The 12,311-nt window shown below is 53.3% G+C and overlaps 1 protein-coding gene and 1 pseudogene across 2 annotated transcripts in view; both read right to left on the reverse strand.

The window, feature by feature from the left end:
- Positions 1–12,311, reverse strand: part of ADGRA2 (adhesion G protein-coupled receptor A2) — a 61,586-nt gene that overhangs the window by 19,372 nt on the left and 29,903 nt on the right. The window lies entirely within an intron of this gene.
- LOC149862297 (U2 spliceosomal RNA) lies at positions 6,297–6,447 on the reverse strand (annotated as a pseudogene).

Genomic DNA, 12,311 nt, shown 5'->3' on the forward strand with positions numbered 1-12,311 from the left:
TGCATTGGCAACCCTCCAGACAGCTTAACTACCACCTGGATTAATGGTATAAGCTAGGTGGCAAGTTACCCGTCTTACTTACCCACTCTAGGGGTCACAGCCCTCAGGAGCAGGGCTGCCAACCCCACAGAGACTCAGCTGGATTTGGGGCATTTTAGGAATGGCCACACTGATGTAATCCTCTTCTAGCCCCCTTCCTCCCACAACGGCAGCTGGAGAGAAGATCCTTCATTCCTCCGCAGCCTTCCCCCCACGCCACTGCTCATGCCCTGCCCAAGTCTGCTCCAGAAGCAGCTGCATTTTAGTGCTGGGGGACACGGTTTCCGCAGCTGGCGCTGGAGGGGAGAGACACGCAGAGGGTTGCAAGATGGTGGTTACTGCTGACAAGCCAGGGATGGGGCTGATTTCTAGAGGAGACAGCGGCTTGAAGCTGCCCCTCTGCGGTTTTCTTCTTACAGAGGAAATGAGCTGAACAAGAGGCTAAGCTCTGAAGCATGTCCATGTCGACTTCCAGGAGACTGTGCAGGCTGCTGCCTTCTCCAAGAGGACGGAAATTAGCTTTGCTGGCAATTACCAAGGACTCCCCAGCAAGCCCTGACCTGCCCAGGCAGTCGAGACTGGCCCTAGCAAATTGGACAGGCCAGTTACCGTTACCCGACACGTCCTGTTACACAAGTGCTCCAGCTTGCAGCCACCCCGCTCCGGCTGCAGGTCGTGGCTGGTGGGCCCTTGAGTAGAGCCACAGCTCTGTCCTCCAGCCCAGAGACAAAAGACGGTTGCTTTATTCACGTTACAAGAAAATTAATGCTTGGAGAATTCACTCCAGCAAACTCAACTGCGAGCCATGCTGACCCTGCGCCAGCAAAAACATGCTCTTCCCGGCGCGGGAGCTGGGAGGGAAACTGCAAGCCTGGCCTGCTGCTATTGGCTGCCTGTCAGAGAGCAGCCACAATAAACCCAGCAGTAATTAACTCTCCGGAGAGGTCGGGGAGCTCTGGGGGCTTGCTAGAGCAGCCCATCTCGTGCTGGGACAGCCTGGGACCCCCACACCTCCACTCCGTGGGCATGGACCCACCTCTGAAGGCTGCCCCATCACCAAGCATCCATCTGCCCGCAGGGCAGGTAGTGGTCTCTTTCCCAGCACCATCCAACAGCCCCTGGTTAAAAGATGCCAAGAGACAGATAATCAACCACTTTCTTCACATGGAGGGTGATTCTCACTAACTAGAGCAAGCTACGCAGGGAAGTGGTGGATCTGCCATCTCTTGGCTGGATTCATACATTTTCAAGCCAAAAGAGAGCACTGTAGCCGCCCTGTCTGACCTCCAGCCCAATGCAGACCAGGGATCGTTGCCCAGGGGTGTCTGCATCTAGCCGAGGACTCGTGGTCCAGTCAGGTCTGTACTTGAAGCAATCTTTACCCATGCACAGTCACATCTGAGCAGCACTACCAGCTTGCAACGATCCCATTCAAAGGAAAAGCCTGTTGCCGCATTAACCACAGAGCTGCTACTGGTGTCACTAACATTTTTCCGCCCCATTACCTTAAGTCTATTTCATAGTCAAGGGCTATGCAGAGCCGAGTGGCAGGAGATTAGCAAATGCTACAACAGAAAGCTCCTGCCTGTGGGCAAAGTTGTTTCTGGAGCTGCCTTATCCAAGCTGGGTTATCTCATAGGCATGTGATAACAGCACGCTAAAATTGTCAACACGGCCTCAAATGGGCTTTGTGCTCAGGGAAGCCTGGAGGAAACCCATTTGGTGTATTAGCTTGTATCCGATCACAACCGCAGAGCAACGCTAGGCACCGGTTAAGGGGAAAGGGCCTCTCTCGCACACGCTTGTATGAGAGACAGCAACAGACTGACTGACCAGCCAATATATTCCCTGCATGGCCATGGAAAGATGGGTGTTGGTGGGCATGAATTTCTCCTGCCTGAAATCTGGCAAAGCTGCTCTCCCCTTATACTCCCAATTAACAGCCGATACATACTGAGAAGGGACACAGAGATGCGTTTCTTTATTTATAGGAGCTCTGTGGAAATTGGTCACTGGTGTCTGTGGGGCCAATGGCTTGGCTTAGCTGCCACTGGACTGAGCTGTTCGCTCTGTGTACAGATGGGGTGACAAGAAACAACGCGACTGAGGCTGCCCATCAGTGGCGGAGCTGAGAATAGGACCCAGATGTCCTGATGCCCTGCCTATCGTTTCAGCCATAAGTGGCTGGTGCCTCCTCACTGTTCTCTGGGTACTGCCAACCTTCGGGGGCTTCGGCAGCTATCTGTTCCGGATTTCAGAACAGACTAGGTGGCCTTGCATCTGTATCCCACGTTTTCTCCTGCTAAATTCAGGGCCAGCAGCAGTCAGGGAGCTGGGAAGTAATTTAAGTTAGGTGGCCTCCCCTTTTGCTAACCCTCCTAAGCATGGGCAGACCCCTCCACATGGGATTAGGAGGCAGAAAGGGAGGCTCAGGTTCTTTGGGGTCATTCACATCCCTTTCAGGGTTTTTTTTTTGCCAGCATTCAATCATCAGCTTGCCTGTCCTGATCAAGCTCCAAGGGGGTGAGAACATGCTGTGGCCCTATGCGTCTGGGGTGCTTCGTCCCCTACACTATCAGGTCAGGTTCACTTCAGTGGCTACTGGACCCACTTCGATGCACACCCCATATCACCTCTCCAGGGCTAATCACATAGGGTGCTGTAGAAATGTACAGTCCTCTTCCCCACACCCATTACTCCCAGAGATTTCCACTCCCCTGAGCAATGCAGTTTCTATGGCAGTTAATTCCCAGGCAACTCAAAGCTGCGGGCACCTGGCAAAGCTGGGCTTTGTTTGGTGGTTTTCTCGTGTACATTGCTAACCACCGGGAGCAGCTCTAAGGCCACCAAACTCCCGTCCCCTGGGATCTTCGGCAGCGATTCAACTGCTGGCCACACAGATGCACACTCAGGGCGTTTTCCCTGCAACCTCCAGACTCCCTTCCCCCCCAGGGGCCCAACTTCCTCAGGTCTAAAGAGGACTGGGAACGATGGATCAAAACTCAGATTATGAAAATATTTCACGGCGCATCACAGGGTGACCTCATCTCAGCACACGCTCCGTCCTGCCAACAAAAACAACCCAACCACTGTTTAGTTTCCCAAGTCCTCTCCCGAGGAAGCCGGAGTCAAGAGCAATGGCTTCATGAAGTCTGAGCTTTACATTAACTCTTGGCTGACTATTGCTAAGCATGCTGGCACTCTCTCTTCATATATTGCTATAAATTACAAATGACTTCCATACACGAGAGGCGAATAACAGTATTGCTCCAGACATTATCTCTTGGGAATGAGGATTGAGCACTTTGCTCCTACAAGGGTAGTGGGAGAAAGGCTGCGTAGTCAACCTCAACTTCTAACAGCCTGAAATGTGGGAATCATATTGCCTACCCTGCAGTTACTCTAGATCTATCTTTGGAATTGCAAATGTAGTCAATTAGCAATGCCAGTCCAGACCTAATTGGAAATGGACCTGGAACCCCAGAAGGACCTTCTCAGAGGGGCTGATACAGATGGGTCAACAGGGTGATGCCTGAATCACCCACACATGCAAACAGGAAGGTCAAAAATGAACATGATCACATGGGACCACTCTAATGACACGAATATATGTGCGTGCAGCAAAGTGCAACCCATGGACCACTTTCATGGAGATGCTTGGCGAGACCGGTAGGAAGGGGGAATGGAAAGAGCCATTACTTGTGCACGATTCCGGAAAAACGTCTTCACTGCCGGGTGGCTTCACTGCCGGGTGGATCACAGCATAAGGATGGAAAAGAGGAAGGTCAGAAAGAGCCAGCCCCACCAATATACACACCACATGGCAAAAACAGGCTAAGGACATGACACCTGCCTTTACTTTCCTGTGAAGCACTTGGCAGTGGCCTCTGCTAGACACAAAGGAAGCAGACCCGACTGAATGAGCAACGATCCAGTACATCACAGCAGTGCCTTGTGCCCTAAGCATCCTGAACAGCCCCCACAGAAATGCACATCAATCTGCTCAAGAGGATGCTCCTACTGATACGCTAGAAGCTGCCTCCTGCCCCGGGACTCTGTGGGGTCACGCCTGTTCTGGGAGAAGGGACACTGAGCCCTGCACATGACTCCTAAACTGACACGCACTCTCCACCCCCATCTAGGCACCGGGACAGAACCGAGCCAGGCCCCTGGGGGGAGGCACAAGCCCTCACATGGGCATTTAGCTCATGTTTCCTTTACATCTCTCTCTTCAAAGCCATCTCCCTGCCACTCCTCCCTTTTATTTTTAGCAGCTGCTGCTACCTGCTGGTTTTGTTCTGCAGCAATTTAACACTCCTCAACTAAATGACTCTTCCTGGCTCTCGGCGCAGCGCCGAACTTCCAACCTAAACAGAGTGACCACGCTTCAGGAAGGGGAAAGAAACGCATTGCAAATATTGTTCTTTGTCCGGCTGTGCAGTCAGCAAATGCTCCAGTTTATCAGTTCCAGATTAATAGCAGCTGGGAGGCACTCTGCCTCACCAAGCCCTTATCCTTGTCCACACAGGGAAGTTATTTGCATTCAGGTACAGTACAAGCCTAAAGCGGACTGGCTCCTCTGGATTAATTCTGTATTCTGGCTGCTGTGAATCAGCTTCATCCAGTTTGGAAAATGAATTAAGAAAGGGTGGACATAGACAATTCAGAATCAAGTACTCTCATCTCAGAACAGGAGTGACCCCACTGGGAGTTAATCAGGAATAACTAATCCAGAAGACCCTGCTGTGTAGGTAAGCTCGAATTAGACTCACTCCTCATTCTGTTTACAGCCACATGGTTTGGATGGATATGCAGAATACAGGACATTGCCAACCATCGTTGAAATAACATCCTAGAAGAGCGGTACTGACTTTGGCTTTGCATCTCATCTAAAAACAAGGCACCCTGGCACCAGGCTGAGGGCAAAGTACCTCAGCTAGGCTAACAGCTGGAACATTTCTCTTTGTGGGATGTGCATTACTGCAGGACTTTCAATTAGAGTTTCCCTGTGTGCCTCAAGAGAAATGGGCTGACCTAGGAAGGAGCTGGGGCTAGGGCAGGGCCCCAGGGAGAGCTGGCTGGGGCATGGAGGGTATGCGTCCTACTGAACCACCCTCTCAGACACAAGTTAGCCCCACGTGAGCCAGGGAACGCCTTCCCCAAACATATGCAGCACCGGGCAGGGCTGCCCTCTGGCTTTGGCTCCCCCCCAGAGAGCACATGGCCCCAGTGCGGCAGGCAGAGAGCATACAGCCGCGTGGGTTACCCCCAGCAGGCAGCTCCCAGCGTCTGGAGACATTTGTTTGGACAAACTGCATCTTCGTCTTTTGAAGAGCGCTGTTCTCCCTTGGTGCTCTGGCTAAACTTGGGAAAGGACAGGCCCCAGAAGCTGCTTCAAAGCGCTTTCCGTCTCCCCCACTGGCAGCCTCTGTCCCTTCCGGGTTGCAGGCTGGGGGCGCCGCGCTGCATCGCAACCTGTGATTTGCATGTTATCAGGGTGGAAAAGAGGCCCTGTCACAGCTGGTCATGGGTGCAGAGACGCTGCCTCCCCTTGGCTGTCTTTAAATCCAGGCTTATTTCCTCTCACCCTGTGAAAAGCTGGGATTCAAGACGGCCAACTGCAGCCCCAACGCTTGAGACACCCACGGGCCATTCCCACTCCCTGCCACGGCACATGGAGTGGCAACTCTTCAGCAACTGAGGGTGACAGCACTGTGAATGACTGCAAAAGGCCGGGAGGCCAGTACCACACTGAAGCCTTTTGCCTCCCAGCTGCTCTGGGTCAGCCTTTTTCCTCCCCATGGCCATTAACCCAAACCCAGCGGGATCCACAGGACTCCCCAGCCACAAGGGTGTCAGAGTCAGTCACGTTCCTCCCTTCAACCTTACTAGGGTGCATCACTGCACCTGCTTGGGGAGCTGCTGATTTTCTCAGTCAACGAGCCCATTTTGGTTCACACTGATCCTTTAAAGAATTAACCTAAAAAGCCACAGACAAAGGACCCCCGTGGGTATTGAGGGAGCGGTCAGAGAGGTTTTATTTTTTTCTGCTTTTTTTTTAACCGTTCCTGGAAGCACTGCAATACCAGGTCAATGCATGGAGTGGATGGACTCCAGTTCCACCACCCAACACCAAAAAACCCTGTTCAATATAGACCTCCTATGGAGGACATATTAGAGACAATCACCTGCCCTGGGAAGCCCGCCTCCGTGGTCATGGAGCTTCCCCTGCCAGGTAAGTATTTTTTTTTGGTCTATTTTTTTGCACCAGTCCTGGAAGCACTGCAATACCAGGTCAATGCATGGAGTGGATGGAGCAAGCTCCAGTTCCACCATCCAACACCAAAAAAACCTGCTCAATATAGACCTCCTAGGGAGAACATATTAGAGACAAAAATGCCCAGGCACCCTGTGCCTCACACACCAGGTGTGGTGTGCTTGCGTGCATGCAGCGCCCAGGTGAAGGTGTGGTGCTGAAAGAACAGCTCCGCTCACCTGGGTGCAGGCCGGGAGCTTCACCCCACCAGACCCGGCGAGCGACACCAGACCCGTGGCCGCTACCCATGCCTGGAGTCTGGGGCGTTCTGTGAATTGCCCAGAAATTGGCCTGCCTGCTGGTACAATGCCTCCTGGCCTGGCCAGCCTGGGAACTCATCTCCTGTGGCAATACGCAGCAGCGGAGGCAGGAATAGGCAGCCATTCCATTCCCTGCGACTCCAAATAGGTCACAGGAATTGCCACATGGGCCTGAGCAGGGGATCTGCTCCTATAATGAAAGTGCTGCATTCGTTTAGGCTGTGAACGCCTGGAGGAACTTCAGACACAGGCCAGGACCCTTCTGTGCTAGGCACTGAGCACGCACAGAACAGCAAGCCAGCTCGCAGTCCCATTTCAAGAGAGGAAACACCAGGGCAAATAGCCAGGGAGGCAAACACAAGGGAACAGGGAGATGATACAGAAGTGGTGGGGTCTTGACATACAAGTTGCTTGACTCTGTCAAGTTTTTGTAGGTATCTCAGAAAAGGAAGGGAATCCTTATTCTGTTTCAGAGAGCAGCTCCTACCAGCAGCTGCCTGGAAAAGCCCAAAGTACCCAGCCCAGGGCAATTCTGGACTACCTTGTTCCCAGGGGGATGGTCTGTCTCTCTGACAGCCAGGAAGAAGCTAACACCCCAATATACCAAGAGGTTGCCATTCCCTCTGTGATGGGAGAGGACATACAGGTGATGCTGTGATGTAAGAGCAGTCATTAGCTCTGAAGCTTCGTCTAGCCTCCCCTTTCCCAGCTGGGGACACTGCATCCTCCTCCTCTTCCCTGTCACCTCTTATAAAAGCACGAGTGAGATGTGAAGCTGCAGGTAAGCACAACGGGGTTAATCTTCTGCAAATCCTCCTCATAGGAGAAACCTCAGCCTGCTTGCACAGTACAGACAGGCTCCTCTGGGACAGTTCTTTGGATGCAGCCCAAAGACTTGCAAAGCCTGAACATAAACAGCCAGAGATAATATAAACTCTCCCCTGCTCACCCTTCCAAGTTCATGAAGTTCCCCCGGGACAGCTGCGTCCCTGGGACTTGAACCTATCGTTCCACCCAGCACATCAACAAGTGACAATAGCAGCAGCCGTGAATACTGGGGCTTTATCCGACTTGGCCCTGGCTTCCTGCCCACTGGGCACAACAAGCATGGGGACAGGCGCTTCAGATCGTGAATGACATGAGCAAGGCAGGGGCCAAGCTCTGAGCTGCCTTCAGAAAGAGCCAGGGGAAGGACTGAGCACTGCCTGCAGCACAGAATTCATGTCCCTGAGGCTGCAACAACTCACCCCCTGCTGAGAAGCAAACACCACCAGTGCCAGTGTAATGTGAGCAATGTAATGTGAGCAGTTGTTTGTCACCTGCTATTTGATTGCCAAGTCACTGATGAAGATGAGATTAGCTGGGTAAGGATGGGGGCACGCGTGCTTGGGTAACACGTGCCAGGCATGCATCGCTTCCAAGGGAAACCACCTTTCCTGAGACCCTGGGCCTGGAGTGATGGAGAGGATGTGCAGATACCATGCACCCTGCTCATGGCAGGGGTTTGTACTTTGGGCTTCTCTCCACACCAGGCTGCCTCTCTTTTGAGATGAAGACTCATCTATGCAATTCACTTACAGGGGGTTTATTAATTACACAGGATGTCACACTTCAGGGCCGCTCCTGAAGTTCAGGCAGCAGGCCCTGCCCTTGGCTGAGCAGGTTAAGGGGGCAAATTCCCCCACACCGCTGCATTGCAGAGATGCTACCCAGATGGAGCCAATGTGTTTGCATCTGCATGGAAAGCCGCCACCCCAGACCTCCCAGTGGCTCTCCACCTCAAGCCCTCCCTGGGAATGAGCAGCATCCTGTCTGTGCTGCTGCTCAGCTCGGAGGAGACCCTGCTGCCTGCAGCGTTTGGCCCCAGCTGCCAGGAGGTTTGCATGGTGCCCTCGGGGGAGGCCACGCAGGGCGCTGGCGAGTGCAGCATGCAGCTCAAGCGCCAGGATGCATTTTTCATTAAGTCACTTCCTCTGCTGGCTGGCCGGGGCCCCGCACTACCGCTGATTTATGATAAGGCCTCTCTCTCTGCTTGCCTGATGTTTGGCTTTGTGTTTCCTCCAGGCCCGGGACCCTGTCCTTCCCCACAGACCAGCCCCCTCCGACATTCTGCAGACACGAGGGCAGCTCCCAGCACCTGGCCATGTGCTAATGAGGGGTCCCCAGCCACTTGTGAGGCTCCTCAGGTTGGTCTCTCCTGCTCCCCATGCCCCCCATGGCTTCTGCAGCCCCTCCTCCTTCCCCCACATCCAAACTCAGGTGGAAAGGGGCTCACTTGACACCTGGCACAGCCTCTTCACTCACCTGCCATTGCAGTGCCAGCAGAAGGCTCTTGGGCAATCAGCAGGGGAGACAGCTGCAGAACATGCACACAAAGCACGCCCCCACACACCCTGGGCCAAACGTGCCCCTGGTGTCACTGAGTGGCATCAAGAGAGGAGTGTGGCCATCCAGGGCAGGGCTGCAGTCAATCAGGATATGCAGCACCGGCCTGCAATCGTTACGTATGCTGGAGCCCAGCTCCATTATTTTGCTCCTTGAGAAATTTCCAAAAGGGGCAGGGCAGGCACAGCCATACCACACAAGCAAGCTCGGAGCACCCAAGCTAGCCCCCACAGTGCAGAGGTGCACACAGGGCCCAGGCCTGGCCATGCAGAATGGGTGGCACTTCCTTGTGCTCCCAAGGGCAGAGGCACCAGGTGGGGTTGGCCTGAGATTTGGATCTTATTCCCTGTGAATTGTTGCCATGAGCAGAGCTGAAACAAGGGCTTGTGCACTGATCAAGCAGCTCCTTCAGGGACTGGGCTGCAACCTGTCTTTTCCCTCCTCTGAAGCTGCTCCTGCCATACCCCACATGTAGGCACGAGCATCTCTTTCCCTCCTGCAACCCAAAGCATGATCCTGCATGGATGGAAGCAGCTCTCAAGTTACAGACTCTGCCACGGTTATTTCAGTTAGCCAGAGAAGGAAAGGATGAGGCAAGAAGGGGCCAAAAATGCAGGGCAAGGGAGGTTGCCAGTCCCTGGGTACATGTCTTACAGAGCTGCCCATTTGCTCATAATACTGCAGGAAGAGCCAGGCTAGAGCCTGGCATGAATAGGTTTTGCTGGGCTGGCTATGCCAGTTCAGGAGTTGACTTTCTGTTGTACCGGCACAAATTCTTGGGCAGATGTGGTCAGACCAAAAGAGTTTATTTCACCACAGGAGCTGGCAGTAGCTCCCAGACAACCTTCCAGCACCGAGCAGGCTCTGCACACGTGTGCACACACTTCTATGCCCCACCGTGGGGCCCACCTGCCTGCAGGCTGCAGGAAGCCTGCCTCAAGGTGCTGCTTTGGTTTGCTCCGTGCTTCTTGATCGGAGCGATATCACACGGAAAAGCCAGTTCATATTTTTCCTCTCCTGCCCAATGGTATTTGTGTGGCACGTGAGTTCCTGTAAGAGGATTTCTCAGACCTTCCTGGCGCTTTCATGTAACGAAAGTTAATAGCCGCTTTCAGCCGGAGCAAACCGCCGGTCCGTGTTTACAGAGCATGGGATTGATTTACTATGAAAGCTACTTTTCTCTCCTGCTCTGGGTGACTTTACCCAGGGGCCTTTCAGGGCTGCAGTAAATGAACGTGTTTTGGTTCCTTAGCAGTCTCCTGCCCCTCCCTCTCTCTCCAAATTTCCACTCATGGGGCCTTAAATAATCAAGCAACTTTGCAGTAATCTGAACACAGGCTCTCAGTACTCCTGCCAGGTAGAAGGCTGGACTCCTTTCACATTTCCTGTAGGCTCCGGCATATCCCACAGCCGAGGACACAGAGGAAACAGAGAAGGGATGGAGTGCATCAGTACTGCCTCCATGGGTCTGCCCCTGCAGCACGTTCCCAGCACAGGGAATAGGGAAGACAGCCACTCCAGCAATGGTCTCAACTTCATATCTTTCCCTCTCACCTTCAGCCTGGCAGAAGAAGACCCACATGTGGCTCACAAGTTTCTTGCAGAGCCCTAGCCCCAGGACCAAACTGCAGGGCACACACCTGAGCTGCCTGTGCTACATGGTCCAGCCTGTCAGCCTGCAGGCTGGACAGAGCTGCAGGCAAGGTGGGAAGCCTGCATGCCAGTCACCCCAGGCTCCTCCAGCCAGGCCTCAGACAAGCTTAGAAAGGTACACAACCACATGTCAGCAACCTCCAGGGGCCCACACCCTCACCCAGCCACATGCAATGCGCCTATGCGAGGTCCTCACTGCCTGGACCTACCCCATGCAGCATTTTGGCCATGGCACCTGCAACAAGAGGCACCTTCCCCCATGACACACTGGGAGCTCGGATCCAAAAAACCTGACTTATGAGCAATGTCTGGGCTAGCTGCTTGGCACCCTTGCTCTGCAGATGACTGACTGCACAGGGACATTTGTTCTCAGCCTTATGAGGCAGTGAGCCCTGTGGCCTCCTCATGTCATACAGAGCCAAAGTGGAGGGGCCTTGTGCCATCACCTTGTCAAACATGGAGAGACATCCACGTGCTGCTGGAGATAGCAGGGCCTCCATGCTAAGTGCAGCCTGGCTCCATCTCCAGGCACACCGCCTGGCTCCATCTCCAGGCACACCGCCATGTGCACGACTGGGACAGGGATGCAAACCAGGGCCAAGCATGCTCTTTTCACTCGTCTCCTGCCACACCGTCCTCCATTAAGCGCTCACAGCTTCCCTGCCTTCACCCTGGCTGCCACAGAGTGCATCTTCCCTGACATCTGGTTACTATCAGCCAACAGCTTTTACAAGTTCAGTGTGAGAGTTCACAGCCGCCCCTCTCCATCAGGCATTTAACCCTGTCCTGACATGCAGAGCTGTTCTAAGCCTTCACCCCACATCCCTACCCACTCCGGGCCTCAAAAAACCTCCAAGGATGGAGATGCCACCAACTCTCTGGGTAACCTGTTCCAGTGCTTTACTACCCTCCTAGTGAGAGAGCTTTTCCTCATATCCAACCTAAACTTCCCTTGCTGCAACTTGAGACGATTGCTCCTTGTTCTGTCATCTGCCACCACCGAGAACGGTCCAGTTCCAGCCTCTTTGGACCCACCCTGCAGAGATTTGACGGCTGCTATTAAATCCCCCCCCAGTCTTCTCCTCTCCAAACTAAATAAGTTTGCCCTCAGCCTAGACTCAGAAGCCATGAACCATTTTCACTGCCCTAACACAACATCTGATAAAGTAAACCTGCTACTTAGGAAAGTTTATGCTATGCATCTCTGATTGAGGTAGTCAATAAGGTGTAAATCTACCCTTCCTTCAGTTTACCTAAAAATCAGATGGGGACTCTGTAGCCAAGCCAGAAACAGATCTCAAGTATTTGGAGTTCCAACTGAGCGCCCTGTGACAACCTTCACCTAACCTTCACACATCTGCACGAGCAAGTACTGCAGCTCCTTCCTTTAAGGGCTGGAACCCCTGGAAGCTCTGGTGTCATTTTCTATGAGAAGAGAGAAAAGCAGGAGCGGTTTATGAACCCAAGGATTTTCCAGTAACAATCAAATGGAAGCAAGAGACCATCCAGCAGGCCCCAAGCACATGGGAAAGCTCCCTAATTGATTTACCAGTGACAAATGCAAAAGGGAACGTGGCACGTTGTGCCAAATTGGAGCCACCTGCTTGGCAGAATGCACCAGCTGCTGAACAGCACAGCACGCCCCTTTGGGACAGGAA

This window comes from Crocodylus siamensis, chromosome 6 (genome assembly GCF_052110815.1).
Source record: "Crocodylus siamensis isolate JL-2025a chromosome 6, ASM5211081v1, whole genome shotgun sequence".
Classification (NCBI taxonomy): domain Eukaryota; kingdom Metazoa; phylum Chordata; order Crocodylia; family Crocodylidae; genus Crocodylus; species Crocodylus siamensis.